General features: G+C 44.8%; 1 pseudogene; it reads right to left on the bottom strand.

Moving 5' to 3' along the window:
• Positions 1 to 2268: 2268 nt before the first annotated feature.
• LOC133361958 (zinc finger E-box-binding homeobox 2-like) overlaps positions 2269 to 15079 on the bottom strand; it is a 20709-nt pseudogene continuing 7898 nt past the window's right edge.

Raw genomic sequence — 15079 nt, 5'->3', positions numbered from 1 at the left:
CAGTCTGTTGTATCCTCCAAAAAACGTCTTCTCCAACTCATAATTTTACCCACTTCCCAATGTGCTATCGACTGCAAACTTGAAATATCTACGTCATACTGATGACAACACGATATTCTATCATAAAACATCCAAAACATATTTTTAAAACATTTTACACGCTTTTATGTCACTCACTCCGTCGGTTGTTGTATCCTCAAATCTTGAAACTCACTTTTAACCGTCTTCACAATGTCGTATCGACTGCAAACTTGGCATAGGTACGTCATACCGATGAAAATACTATATTCTATCATTAAACATAACTTCAACATCCGCGAAGCTCCTTCTCAAGATGTGAAATATTCGGTGCCCTTGGCAGCTTTGCATCCCGGGTGAGCGCGCAATCTCCATTTCGCCCCCGCCCCATCAGGCGAAGTTCCAGTTGATTTTGTCGAGTCGAGCCTGAGAAGTCGAGAGACCACGAGGGAGTTGCGTTTGTCGGAGCGAGCGGCGGCCCCGATGTTCCCCAAAAATACGACAGCTTTATTGAGATACCCGATAAGCTCGTCCCTAGCTACCGACAGGCCATGTGACCATTCAGAAGAACTCGCAGAGCATTACAGGACTCCTCATTTATCCACGAGATTATAACATCGGAGGGGAACCACGGTGGATAGATGTTGATTACCTCTCCTGGTGTACAGGAGGTTGTGGGTTTGATCTCGACCCTGACGACGCCTGCTGCTGTATGTTTGGAGTTTGAGTGTCTCTCATCATCATGGTGGCTAGCAGATGTTGACTATCTCGCCTGGTGTACAGGAGGTTGTGGGTTTGATCTCGACCCTGACGACGCCTGCTGCTGTATGTTTGGAGTTTGAGTGTCTCTCATCATCATGGTGGCTAGCAGATGTTGACTATCTCGCCTGGTGTACAGGAGGTTGTGGGTTTGATCTCGACCCTGACGACGCCTGCTGCTGTATGTTTGGAGTTTGAGTGTCTCTCATCATGGTGGCTAGCAGATGTTGACTATCTCGCCTGGTGTACAGGAGGTTGTGTTTGATCTCGACCCTGACGCCTGCTGCTGTGTTTGGATTTTGAGTGTCTCTCATCATCATGGTGGCTAGCAGATGTTGATTACCTCGCCTGGTGTACAGGAGGTCGTGGGTTTGATCTCGACCCTGACGACGCCTGCTGCTGTATGTTTGGAGTTTGAGTGTCTCTCATCATCATGGTGGCTAGCAGATGTTGACTATCTCGCCTGGTGTACAGGAGGTCGTGGGTTTGATCTCGACCCTGAAGACGCCTGCTGCTGTATGTTTGAAGTTTGCGCATCTCTCTCCCCATGGTTGTGTGGATTTTTTTCCCGGCACCCTGCGGCTTTTCCCCTCCATGTGCATTGGCCGCTGCTATAAAAGTCCACGTGACAAGCCACCTCATTCGGCGAGGTCGCTTTCGGAAAAAAAGACCTCTCTATCTCAGTGGGCCTTGCCTGGTGAAATATATAGTAAACAGTTAGTAAGTCACATGACCAAGACGTACAATTCCGCAGGCTGCAATTGACAAGACCCAGGGGGTTGGCAGCCTGACGCGTCGGAGCTGCATGCGGCCCTTTAAGGACTGCTTTGTGACGTCATTCATCACGTGCATTGAGGCTCTTTAAGGACTGCTTTGTGACGTCATTCATCATGTGCATTGAGGCTCTTTAAGGACTGCTTTGTGACGTCATTCATCACGTGCATTGAGGCTCTTTAAGGACTGCTTTGTGACGTCATTCACCACGTGCATTGAGGCTCTTTAAGGGTTGCTTTGTGATGTCATTCATCACGTGCATTGAGGCTCTTTAAGGACTGCTTTGTGACGTCATTCATCACGTGCATTGAGGCCCTTTAAGGACTGCTTTGTGACGTCATTCATGACGTGCATTGAGGCCCTTTAAGGGCTGCTTTGTGACGTCATTCATCACGTGCATTGAGGCTCTTTAAGGGCTGCTTTGTGACGTCATTCATCACGTGCAATTAGGCTCTTTAAGGGTTGCTTTGTGACGTCATTCATCACGTGCATTGAGGCCCTTTAAGGGTTGCTTTGTGACGTCATTCATCACGTGCATTGAGGTACAGTTCTCGCAATCATCCATAAGTTGAGTTTTGCCGGGAGAAAAGCGCCGAGTAGTTAAGAGTTGAGTTCTTGCCGAGGCAGACTTAAGTATCGCTGAAAGTTTTCCTCGACGCTTTTTCATTTTCGAGTCACTTGCAGATAAAGGACTTGGAGAAGTCGTACTGCACTGAGCTAAGAGTTGTGAGCTGAGACGTGGAACAGGTGGAGATTTGAGTCGTCGCACACCGATAGTGCCCGAGCGACAGGCTGTAAAAGTTGTTGGTTAAGCCCAGTGACTTGACGTTGTATTTGGTGGAGAGGCCAGGGGAGAGGGGGGGGTCACGTGCAGGCTGCTGCTACAGGCAGCGTGCTGGGCCCGACACGCCACGTTTGAATGTTGAAGCGAGATTCATCGATGTCGTCACGATTGACAATACAAACCCCTAGACAACTAGAGAGCCAGTAACAAGTCGCGATACACTTTGTGCACAATCGAAAATAATCATAAACATACATATTAGTCAAGAATATAAATCACAACAATAATACTCTTTGGTTCTTTCGGTAGTCACGTAGATATAAAATAAAATGTGTTGCGCCCGAAACGTGACTTTACTGAAAGAACCAAAGAGTATGGATTCTTGCAGTCACGAAAACTTCAAATAACAATAATAACACACACAACAAACACGTTTTTGTAATGACACATCTAACATTACATTGCACAATCAACATTTCTGAAAACTTTCGAATTTTCACAATGCAATTATGAAAATTACAATGGGTCTCTGTGGGAGTCTATGGGTCTCTGTATGATGAGTTTACGGGTCTTTGTGTCTATGGGTGTTTGTGAATCTATGGGTCTCTGTGTGACGAGTCGATGGTCTCTGTGGTGAGTCTATGGGTCTCTGTATGAGTCTATGGGTCTCTAAATGATGAGTCTATGGGTCTCTGTGGTGAGCCTATGGGTCTCTGTATGAGTCTATGGGTCTGAGTATATGGGTCTCTGTATGACGAGTCTATGGCTCTTGAGTCTATGGGTCTCTAAATGATGAGTCTATGGATTTGTGTGATTAGTCTATGAATATCTGCGTGATGAATATATTGGTCTGCGTTATGAGTCTATGGGTCTCTTTGTGAGTCTATGGGTCTCTGTATGAGTCTATGGGTCTGTGAGTATATGGGTCTCTGTATGACGAGTCTATGGCTCTGCGTGAGTCTATGGGTCTCTAAATGATGAGTCTATGGATTTGTGTGATTAGTCTATGGGTATCTGCATGATGAATCTATTGGTCTGCGTTATGAGTCTATGGGTCTCTTTGTGAGTCTATGGGTCTCTGTGAGTCTATGTGTATGTGTGATTAGTCTATGGGTATCTGCGTGATGAATCTATTGGTCTGCGTGACGAGTCTATGGGTCTCTTTGTGAGTCTATGGGTATGTGTGATTAGTCTATGGGTATCTGCGTGATGAATCTATTGGTCTGCGTTATGAGTCTATGGGTCTCTTTGTGAGCCTATGGGTCTCTATGTTACATTATACACTAGTGAGTGGGTGGGTGGCCAGCAATACGGCTGAACGCATTTGTCTCCCTAGGGGGCAATGTTTACAAACCGCACCAGGTATACAGTATATATACTTATATTTACGCGATTTATAAGTCCCCCCCCCAAAAAAAAGAAAACGGCGCACAAATGGATCCCTGGAATATGGCCAAAGTCCTTTTCCAGTTTACTAAACACATTATTTTTCCCCGCTAATGCCGACCAAGCTAAATGACCCCTTTTTCAGAAGCGACGGGGTCATCACAAGCGACAATCTCTATTTTCATCCTCCTGCTTCACGCAGACTCCATCCACCAGGAGGTCGCAGCCTGGAGTCGAACCCTGACCTTCACGCTTCACCGTTGTCTCTTCTTCACACTTCACCATCACTCCTGGCCACGTAGCGAAGTTGTCATTTTCTTCCGATTCTTGTTTTATGAAAGATGGACTCATGGGAGCAGCACTTTGACCATCGCAAGTAGATTTCACCCTCTCATGGACCTTCTCATGGATCCCTGGAATGTGGCCAAAGTCCTTTTCCAGTTCACTAGACAAACACATTTTTTTTTTCCCGGTAATGCCAACCAAGCTGAAATGACCCCTTTTTCAAAAGCAACGGGGTCATCACAAGTGACAATCTCGATTCTCATCCTCCTTCTTCACGCCGACTCCATCCACCAGGTCGCCACCTGGAGTCGAACCCTGACCTTCACGCTTCACCGTTGTCTCTTCTTCACACTTCACCATCACTCCTGGCCACGTAGCGAAGTTGTAATTTTCTTCCGGTTCTTGTTTTATGCGAGATGGACTCATGGGAGCAGCACTTTGACCATCGCAAGTAGATTTCACCCTCTCATGGATCTTCTCATGCTTCTTTCGTTTTCCTGACGCAATAAACCCTTTCCCACACACGGTGCACTTGAATGGCTTTTCGCCCGTGTGCGTTCTCTCGTGAACTCGAAGAGAGCTTGACTGGACAAATGCCTTCCCACACACGGTGCACTTGAATGGCTTCTCACCCGTGTGCTTTCTCTGATGAACTCGAAGATATCTTGAAAGGACAAATGCCTTCCCACACACGATGCACTTGTAGGGCTTCTCGCCCGTGTGCGTTCTCTGATGAACTCGAAGATATCTTGAATGGACAAATGCCTTCCCACACACGGTGCACTTGAATGGTTTTTCGCCCGTGTGTGTTTTCTGGTGAACTCGAAAATTAGATGGATATATAAAATGTTTCTCGCAGATGGCGCACTTGAATGGCTTTTCCCCCGTGTGTGTTCTCTGATGATATGTTAAATATTGTAAACGAGCAAATGCCTTCCCACACGTGGTGCACTTGAATGGTTTTTCGCCCGTGTGCGTTCTCTGGTGAACTAGAAAATATGATGAATGTACAAATGTTTTCTCGCAGATGGCGCACTTGAATGGCTTTCCCCCCATGTGTGTTCTCTGATGATGTTCAAGAGTTTGTAAACGAGCAAATGCCTTCCCACACGTGGTGCACTTGAATGGCTTTTCGCCCGTGTGTGTTCTCGCATGCAGCTTGAAGTGTCCAGTGTGATCCGTGCTGTAGGCACACCGGTCGCATTGATGCCTTTTAGCACGGGGCTCTGTCGAGGGCTTCTCCATGCGATCGACTCTGCAAATATACCTTACACTTAATTTGGAGCTTTCGTGACTGCAGGAATTATTCTTTGGTTCTTTCGGTAAAGTCACGTATAAAGATAAAATAATAACTTAAATTAAATACTAGCATACGACGTATCGATTGCAACACAAGCAATCATCATCAGGTATAAATTAAATAGAAACACAAATCTAGTATACTTAGAAATGTAATGTAATATAACAGAGAGTCGGATAACATAACAGTCAACACCCTATCTGGTTGAGAGATTAAATCTCTCTTTCATATTTAGCATTCTCAGGAAGAACGTAATCAACCAGGTAGGGTGTTGACTGTTATGTTATCCGACTCCCTGTTGTATTACATTACATTTCTAAGTATACTAGATTTGTTTTTCTATTTAATTCATACCTGATGATGATTGCTTGTGTTCCAATCGAAACGTCGTATGCTAGTATTTAATTCAATTTAATATTTTATCTTTATACGTGACTTTACCGAAAGAACCAAAGAATTATACCTTACACGTTACACACAACATGAAATCGACTGCAGATATACCTTACACATTACAACATGCACACACGCACTACAGAGACATCCCCCGTGTGCAGGGAGCCCCCCCCCCTGCATCCCTCCTCCCTGGCTCCTCCCCCTTCTCACCCTGTATAAGAGCGTGTCACTAAGAGTTCCCTGCTCACAGCAGTGATTGTGCTCTGGTTGTCCCACCTGATGACGGAAGCTTGTGTTGCCTCCGAAACGTCGTGATTGAATTATTTTCATATTCTTGGTTCTTTCGGTAAAGTCACGGAGAAGGGAAATAATAAAATAAAACTATAAATATATGATAGCTTGTGTTGCAGTCGAAACGTCATGAGAATTTTAATTGTTTTATATTTATATTTTATTATTTCCCTTCTATGTGACTTTACCTAAAGAACCAAAGAGTATACATCTCCAGATATTAAGAGAAAAGTTATTTCATTCGTGAATGATATTATTTCTTGTTAGCCTTGTAAAAAATACATTTTATTATATCTTTTTCATCTACGTGACTTTACCTAAAGAACCAAAGAGTATAGACCTCCAGATATTAAGAGAAAAGTAATTTCATTCGTGAATGATGAATATTATTTCTTGTTAGCCTTGTAAAAAATACATTTTATTATATTTTGTTCATCTACGTGACTTTACCTAAAGAACCAAAGAGTATTGACCTCCAGAGATTAAGTGAAAAGTAATTTCATTCGTGAATGATGAATTTTATTTCTTGTTAGCCTTATAAAAAAAAACATTTTTTCATCTATGTGACTTTACCTAAAGAACCAATAAAAACAGATGTTATTATAATTTGTAATAATTAAATAATAATAAAATTGTCATTATTTTTACTAATTAAAGAATTATAAAGATATTAAGAGAAAAGTAAAAAATAAAAACATTTTATTATTTTTCTTTAACTTTGTTTTCCTTTTGTAAATATTACTGGGGGGGGGGGGGGGGGGAGAGTGAGTGAGATAGTGAGTGTGTGAGAGTGAGTGAGTGATTGTGAGATAGTGAGTGTGAGATAGTGAGTGTGTGAGTGTGAATGTGTCAGAGTGAGAGTGTAAGTGTGTAAGAGTGTGAGAGATAGTGAGTGAGAGTGTGTGAGTGAGTGTGAGATTGTCAGTGTGTGCGTGTGTGAGATTGTGAGTGAGTGAGTCAGTGTGTGAGATAGTGTGTGAGAGTGTAAGAGTGAGTGTCATTGTGAGTGAGATAGTGAGTGAGATTGTGAGCTTGTGAGAGAGTGAGATTGAGTGTGAGTGTGGTGAGTGAGTGAGTGTGAGATTGTGAGTGATTGTGAGTGTGTAAGAGTGAGTGAGAGTGAGTGATTGTGAGATAGTCAGAGTGAGTGAGTGAGATAGTGAGTGTGAGATTGTGAGTGCGTGATTGTGAGTGTGAGTGAGATAGTGAGTGAGAGTGTAAGAGTTTAAGAGTGAGTGATAGTGAGTGAGTGTGTGTAAGTGTGAGTGAGAGTGAGTGTGTCAGTGAGAGATAGTGAGTGAGTGAGAGTGAGTGAGAGATTGTCAGAGTGAGTGTAAGTGTGTAAGAGAGATTGTGAGATAGTGAGTGAGAGTGTGAGTGTGTGAGTGAGTGTAAGAGTGTGAGTAAGAGTGAGTGTAAGTGTGTAAGAGCTAGTGAGTGAGATTGTGAGTGTGTGAGAGTGAGTGAGATTGTGAGTAAGAGTGTGTGAGAGTGAGTGAGATTGTGAGTGTGTAAGTGTGAGATAGTGAGTGTGTAAGAGTGAGTTAGTGAGTGAGAGTGGTGACACTGACCGCTGTCGAATCGCCGTCATGGTCGAGGCCGCCATCTTGTCCCCCTCACGACTCTAAAATGGCCGCCAGCGAGGAGGGGGAGGAGCCAGAAAATTTGGCGGGAAAACAAACCGCCGCGTCACGTGACAGGCGAGACACTCAACTGTGATTGGCTCCAAGGCGGAGAGAGATTTTTTTTTATTTTTTAGAGGAAAACTTTTTTTGTACCGTACGTACGACTAATTACTAAACTCGCCATCAACACTAAACACTCGCGTTGGCATTCGAGCGATTTACATAAACAAAGTGAAAAATGTATTGGTTATGTAAATTATCAGAAATCTCATACAGTATAAGGTACATAAAAATGACCCAAATGAGATGTTGACTGGTAATTACATCTCAAACACAGCTGTCAACAGTGACAGAGCATGCTTGCCAACAAGGGCATTCAACTAATTTTGATAACGTGGAAGTGTTATGCAGAAGCGAATTATTACTGGCCAAGACTAATTAGAGAATCAATCGAAATTGAGAAAAATACAAATAATTTCAACCGCTGTGATAGCTACAGAGTCAGCACAGCCTGGAAGCGCTTGCAAGGGATTACACTTTATATATTGGTGCTTATCCTCAGAGCCACGAGTGGAAATTTCGCATTCCTACGGTGGATCAAATGATGTTTAGTCCGATCAATAATTTCCAATGGGTAGTTCATCAACTGTTGCACTGTTGCATAGTGCAGCAGTGGCCAATCGCATTCCTACGGTGGATCAAATGATGTTTAGTCCGATCAATAATTCCCAATGGGTAGTTCATCAACTGTTGCATTGTTGCATAGTGCAGCAGTGGCCAATTGCATTCCTACGGTGGATCAAATGATGTTTAGTCCGATCAATAATTTCCAATGGGTAGTTCATCAACTGTTGCATAGTGCAGCAGTGGCCAATCGCATTCCTACGGTGGATCAAATGATGTTTAGTCCGATCAATAATTCCCAATGGGTAGTTCATCAACTGTTGCACTGTTGCATAGTGCAGCAGTGGCCAATCGCATTCCTACGGTGGATCAAATGATGTTTAGTCCGATCAATAATTCCCAATGGATAGTTCATCAACTGTTGCACTGTTGCATAGTGCAGCAGTGGCCAATTGCATTCCTACAGTGGATGAAATGATGTTTAGTCCGATCAATAATTTCCAATGGGTAGTTCATCAACTGTTGCATAGTGCAGCAGTGGCCAATCGCATTCCTACGGTGGATCAAATGATGTTTAGTCCGATCAATAATTCCCAATGGGTAGTTCATTAACTGTTGCACTGTTGCATAGTGCAGCAGTGGCCAATCGCATTCCTATGGTGGATCAAATGATGTTTAGTCCGATCAATAATTCCCAATGGGTAGTTCATCAACTGTTGCACTGTTGCATAGTGCAGCAGTGGCCAATTGCATTCCTACGGTGGATCAAATGATGTTTAGTCCGATCAATAATTCCCAATGGGTAGTTCATCAACTGTTGCATAGTGCAGCAGTGGCCAATCACATTCCTACGGTGGATCAAATTATGTTTAGTCCGATCAATAATTCCCAATGGGTAGTTCATCAACTGTTGCACTGTTGCATAGTGCAGCAGTGGCCAATCGCATTCCTACGGTGGATCAAATGATGTTTAGTCCGATCAATAATTCCCAATGGGTAGTTCATCAACTGTTGCACTGTTGCATAGTGCAGCAGTGGCCAATCGCATTCCTACGGTGGATCAAATGATGTTTAGTCCGATCAATAATTCCCAATGGGTAGTTCATCAACTGTTGCACTGTTGCATAGTGCAGCAGTGGCCAATCGCATTCCTACGGTGGATCAAATGATGTTTAGTCCGATCAATAATTCCCAATGGGTAGTTCATCAACTGTTGCACTGTTGCATAGTGCAGCAGTGGCCAATCGCATTCCTACGGTGGATCAAATGATGTTCAGTCCGATCAATAATTCCCAATGGGTAGTTCATCAACTGTTGCACTGTTTCATAGTGCAGCAGTGGCCAATCGCATTCCTACGGTGGATCAAATGATGTTTAGTCCGATCAATAATTTCCAATAGGTAGTTCATCAACTGTTGCACTTTGGCAAGAGTGCAGAAGCTGGGCAATCGCGAGGCTGCGAATCCAGATCTTGGTCACGGAATGACTCGACTTTTACAGGGTCAATACATCGGGAAGCATCTTTTTAAAATCCTTTATATTAAGTTCACTTGCTTGCTTGCTTAGGACCGTGCAAATCTTTCGGTCGTGTTTTAACCCACTCCCCGTGATCCAATCGAGCTGACATTTTGCACACAGACTCGTTGTGCGTGACAATTAATGTTCGTGAAATTTTTTTCTCACAAATTTTACACTTTTTAGGGAATTTTTTAAAAAATATTTCATTACCAATTGCTTAATGCTGCCATGCAATCATCTGACCCATAGGTGGCAGCCATCTCAAGCCAGAGGACGAGAGGACTCTAGTAGTCGCCACACATATAAAGGATTTATAGTGAAAAACGTTGTTTTTACGGGTTTACTTGTTTAAATCCTTTATATTAAGTTCGCTTGCTTGCTTAGGACCGCGCAAATCTTTCGGTCGTTTTTTAACCCACTTCCCGTGATCCAATCGAGCTGACATTTTCCACACAGACTCGTTGTGCGTGACAATTAATGTTCGTGAAATTTTTTTCCCAAAATTTTACACTTTTTAGGACAAAAATATTATATTTAATTACCAATTGCTTAATGGTGCCATGCAATCATCTGACCCATAAGTGACAGCCATCTCAAGCCAGAGGACGAGAGGACTCTAGTAGCCGCCACACATATAAAGGATTTATCGTGAAAAACTTTGTTTTTACGGGTTCATTTTTTGGTGAAGTCAGCAGCGGTTGTACTTGAGGAAGACTTAGCCCCTGTCGTGGGATGGCTGCGATGCCCACCGCTCGCTCAGTGCCGTCAACACATCGGGGTGGGAAACCTTTTGTGACCGTTTGAAAGAAGTTTCAGGTCGTAGAATCGGACACAGCGCCCGGTGGCTGGGGCACAGATTGCCCATCAAAAAGTTGTAATTTTAAAAATCATCTCTCGGGGGGGTCGATAAAGCGAGTACTACTTTGTGGAAAGCAAACAGAGGTTGTCCTGTACCGGTGTTTTTCACTCATTCTCATAGGGGGGGACCACTTTCGCCATGAAGGCATCATCAGTGTGGTGAGGGCCGCCACACGCTTGAAACCATTTGGGATTTCGACAGCAGCATGATTGGGGGGGGGGGGGGGTGTGTTTTCACATTTGCGTCATGTCGCTGGTGGCCTTGCGATGAAGAAGTCTGCGGCCTATACAATACACCCACCCTGCTGCTGCTGTGGCAATGTGCACATGTCCCACCACCGACTCACAGCTCTGCAGGCACATGATGTATCTATTGTTTTGAATTATTATTAGATGGGACACTGCCCCAGAGGTCGCAAACGGGTTTTGTTTCCTTACCCGTACCTGGCCGCACCAGGGTCGCGAACGGCTACCCGTACCCGGTCGGGTACGGGTAGCCGGGTATCGGGTAGGGTACGGGTATCGGGTACCCGGTTGCGACCTCTGCACTGCCCCAACGCTCATTCGAGTGCAACAATCACACTAGCCTTGAACGTGGGCTGACTCACAGAGCCGCGCTGTGAGCACCCCACGGCCCCCAGTCAAAGTCGCTCTAACCACGACGCTTCGAGCCGGTGAGCACCCGGGTGAGGGTTGACAATCAACACCTGGGGGTGGTGTGAAGAGAACGAGGTGGGTCCGTGCAGTGGCTCGTTCGTCGAGGGCGAGACTAAGCTGTCTCGGGTGTGGACCAATCAACTTCAAGGACAGTGGATACACTATCAGAGTTGTGTGTTTTGTTTGCATTCTGACTGCAGGTATTGTGGTCTATGCAAACATGGCAACATGTAAAAAAGGTGTCAGTTTTGTTGCCAGATAGAAGGGTACAAAAAACAATTCTATTTTTTACTGGCAAATGAGGTTCCAATGATGTAAATGCTTACCCCGAGCTCTCATACTCTGATGGTGCATTGTCTTTGAGTTGTACGCCTTTTGGCATCATCTGGTCCAACCCATGTGAGACTAGGCTCTAAGGAAAGCTGTCTCGGGTGTGGACCAATCAACTTCAAGGACAGTGCATACATTATCAGAGTTGTGTTTTGTTTGCATTACGACTGCAGGGATTGTGGTCTATGCAAACATGACTCCTTGTAAAAAAGGTCACAGTTTTGTTGCCAGATAGAAGGGTAAAAAACCAATTATCATGCTTCTGTTTACTTAATGGGAGAACGTTAACTTCGAACTCTGGATAAGCGCAAGAAATGGAAGTGTGCGTCTCTTGTCCTAAGAGAGGATCGCGCATACGGGAGTTGCACACCGACACCCCCTCGCCAGCATTGCAGAGCAATGCGATCATTACGATAAAGACGCTGAGATTTATTTCTGAGTTTTAATGTAGAAATTCAAGTCTTGGCAGCCTTGGCTGCGTCGGTAAACAAAATGTATTCAAATGGAAGCTCGTTAAAAACGGGGTTGTACATCCAGGAGAAATACACTGACGTTTGTCAAACAGCAACTTGCAAAGAGAACGCTAAAATACATCGCTAAAATACACCGCTAAAATAGTACGCGCAGTACAACGCAGGCCAGTGAGTGGTCTGGACGATTTGTTAAAATGTTACAAATATCTTGCTCAAACAGTATTAATACTGACTCATGTTCTGGCTGGCAATTGTAAACAACAACAACTTTAAATTTCGATTTAAAGCTTTCGTGACTGCAGGGATTCATCTTCTTGGTTCTTTCGGTAAAGTCACGTAGAAGGGAAATAATAAAATAATAAAAATAAAACTATAAAATAATTTTCACGACGTTTCGGCCACAGCGCAAGCAGCCGTACTCAGGTGAAGAACAGGTCTGTCGGAAAGATAGCGTCTGAATGAACAGGTCTGTCGGAAAGACAGTCGGAAAGACATACCTGTTCATTCAGACGCTGTCTTTCCGACAGACCTGTTCTTCACCTGAGGACGGCTGCTTGCGGTGTTGCCAAAACGTCGTGAGAATTATTTTATTATGTTTCATTTTTATTATTTTATTATTTCCCTTCTACGTGACTTTACCGAAAGAACCAAGAAGAACAACAACAACGTCATTCTACTTGCATGTAAAACGGAATGAATAAACTACATAGATGACAACGTGTAAACAAACAAACAAACACCGCAGCTTCAGAGAGACGACAACAACCGAGGAGGAATTGCACAAACAGTGTAAACTACACAAGCTGCATGCTATGTCAAATAACACTGCGTGAAAGTTTAGCAGAATACTTTTATCTTTTCAAGACTAGCGAAAGCAAACCTTTAACATTGTAAACATTGAGTAACGCTGCTTTTGTAAAAGACGGCACTGGTAGAAAACTTATTCTTTTTTAAAGTGTGCACATAAAAGGCTTTTTCCAGATCGTTCTTGTATCTTCCATCTACAGATGTTCCTAATCATAGCATTATCTATCCACATTTAACATGCCCATTCCTAACTCCGTTTTCCACCTCTTTGCAATCATTTTAATACGAAAAAACACCTCGCCCCTAGTACCCACTCATTCCAACAGCATTTCAGTTAGTCCAGAAACACCTTTGCTCAAAAAACATCCTGCATCCACAAAACACATTTCAGGCACGGCAGTGGTCTGCTTGCGACGCATTTGTTCTCAGAGCGACCGGCGAGTTATCACGAGTCAAAGCATCGTTAATTTTGGAGCTTTCGTGACGTCGTAGACGTTTCGATTGCAACACAAGCAATCATCATCAGGTATAAATGAAATAGCAACAAAAAATCTAACCAGAAAACTATAGACAGACAGATAAATTAATTTAGTGTGTTCTTTCTCCCTCTCTCCTAATGTTCAAGCTTGCGTACTTTACTACGCGTTCTTCGTACTCATTGACATGTAATTTTTTTCTCTAACCCCTCCCTCTCTCTGCCTCCGCCCCCCTCTGTCTATTTAAGGCCTCGCCACAGAGACGATCACCCCTCTCTGTGCCTGTGTTACTCTCTCTCTATGTATCTTGGTGATGTCTGTCTGCTTATATGTCTGTCTATAGTTTTCTGGTTAGATTTTTTGTTGCTATTTCCTTTATACCTGATGACGATTGCTTGTGTTGCGATCGAAACGTCGTATTATGCTATTATTTAATTTATTATTTTATCTTTAGACGCGACTTTACCGAAAGAACCAAAGAACAACGCATCGTCGTCACTCGACCCTTCAGTGCCGCCATTTTGTTTCTTGGCCTTCACCCATCGCAGGATCATCTCCGTCGGCACGGTTCAACTCAACGGCGGGAACTCTCTCTTTGTTTCCCACGCCCCCCCCCGCGCATCCTCCCACTCTGCCTCGTCGTTCCGGCCCTCCGCCCCGCATCCGTCATCCCCCTCGTTGAGCTCTTCCAATCACTCACCCACCCACTCATTCACTCACTCACCAACCCTCTCACTCACCCACCCACTCACCCACCCACTCATCCACCCACTCACCACTCATCCACCCACTCACCAACCTCACCACTCATCCACCCACTCACCAACCTCACCCAATCACCCACCCACTCACTCACCCACCCACTCATTCACTCACTCACCAACCCTCTCACTCACCCACCCACCCACTCACCCACTCACCCACCCACTCATCCACCCACTCACCAACCTCACCACTCATCCACCCACACACCAACCTCACCCAATCACCCACTCACTCACCCACCCACTCATTCACTCACTCACCAACCCTCTCACTCACCCACCCACCCACTCACCCACCTACCCCCCCGCGCATCCTCCCACTCCGCCCCGCATCTGTCATCCCCCTCGTCGAGCTCTTCCGTCGCTCCCGGCGCCCCCAAATCCGCTCCCGGCGCGCCCGGCTGCCCGGGGTCGCCGCAGCACGAGTAGCGGCGGTGCACGTGCTGCGAGTAGCCGCCCGAGTGCGAGAAGCGCCGGCCGCAGCGCCCGCAGCGGTACGGCTTCTCGCCCGAGTGCAGCCGCGAGTGCTCGATCAGGTGCTGCTTGTGCTTGAACGCCTTGCTGCACACCTCGCAGCGGTGGGGACGCCTGCCTGCGACGGACAGGGAACGGCGGGGCGGGGTTATCGCCCTCGCACGGCATGCAGGAGGTCGTGGGTTCGAACCGGGCGCTGATAGCCCGCTGTATATTTGCATACTCTTAGTTTTTTCGGTAAAGTCACGTAGGTAAAAAATGAAATTAATAAAAATAAAATAAAAATCACGGCGTTTTGGAGGCAACACAAGTCTCCGTCATCAGGTGGGGACCGTCACAGCCAAATTTGCTGTATACAGCCTCCAAAACGTCGTGATTTTTATTATTTAATTTTTATTAATTTTAATTTCATTTTTTACCTACGTGACTTTACCAAAAAAACTAGGAGTATGAATCCTTGCAGTCACGAAAGCTTCAAAT

This window comes from Lethenteron reissneri, unplaced genomic scaffold (genome assembly GCF_015708825.2).
Source record: "Lethenteron reissneri isolate LAM-NWPU_2019-01 unplaced genomic scaffold, ASM1570882v1 scaffold_1308, whole genome shotgun sequence".
NCBI lineage: Eukaryota > Metazoa > Chordata > Hyperoartia > Petromyzontiformes > Petromyzontidae > Lethenteron > Lethenteron reissneri.
Note: the sequence above shows the minus strand (reverse complement) of the source record. Positions and strands in the feature narration are given on the sequence as shown.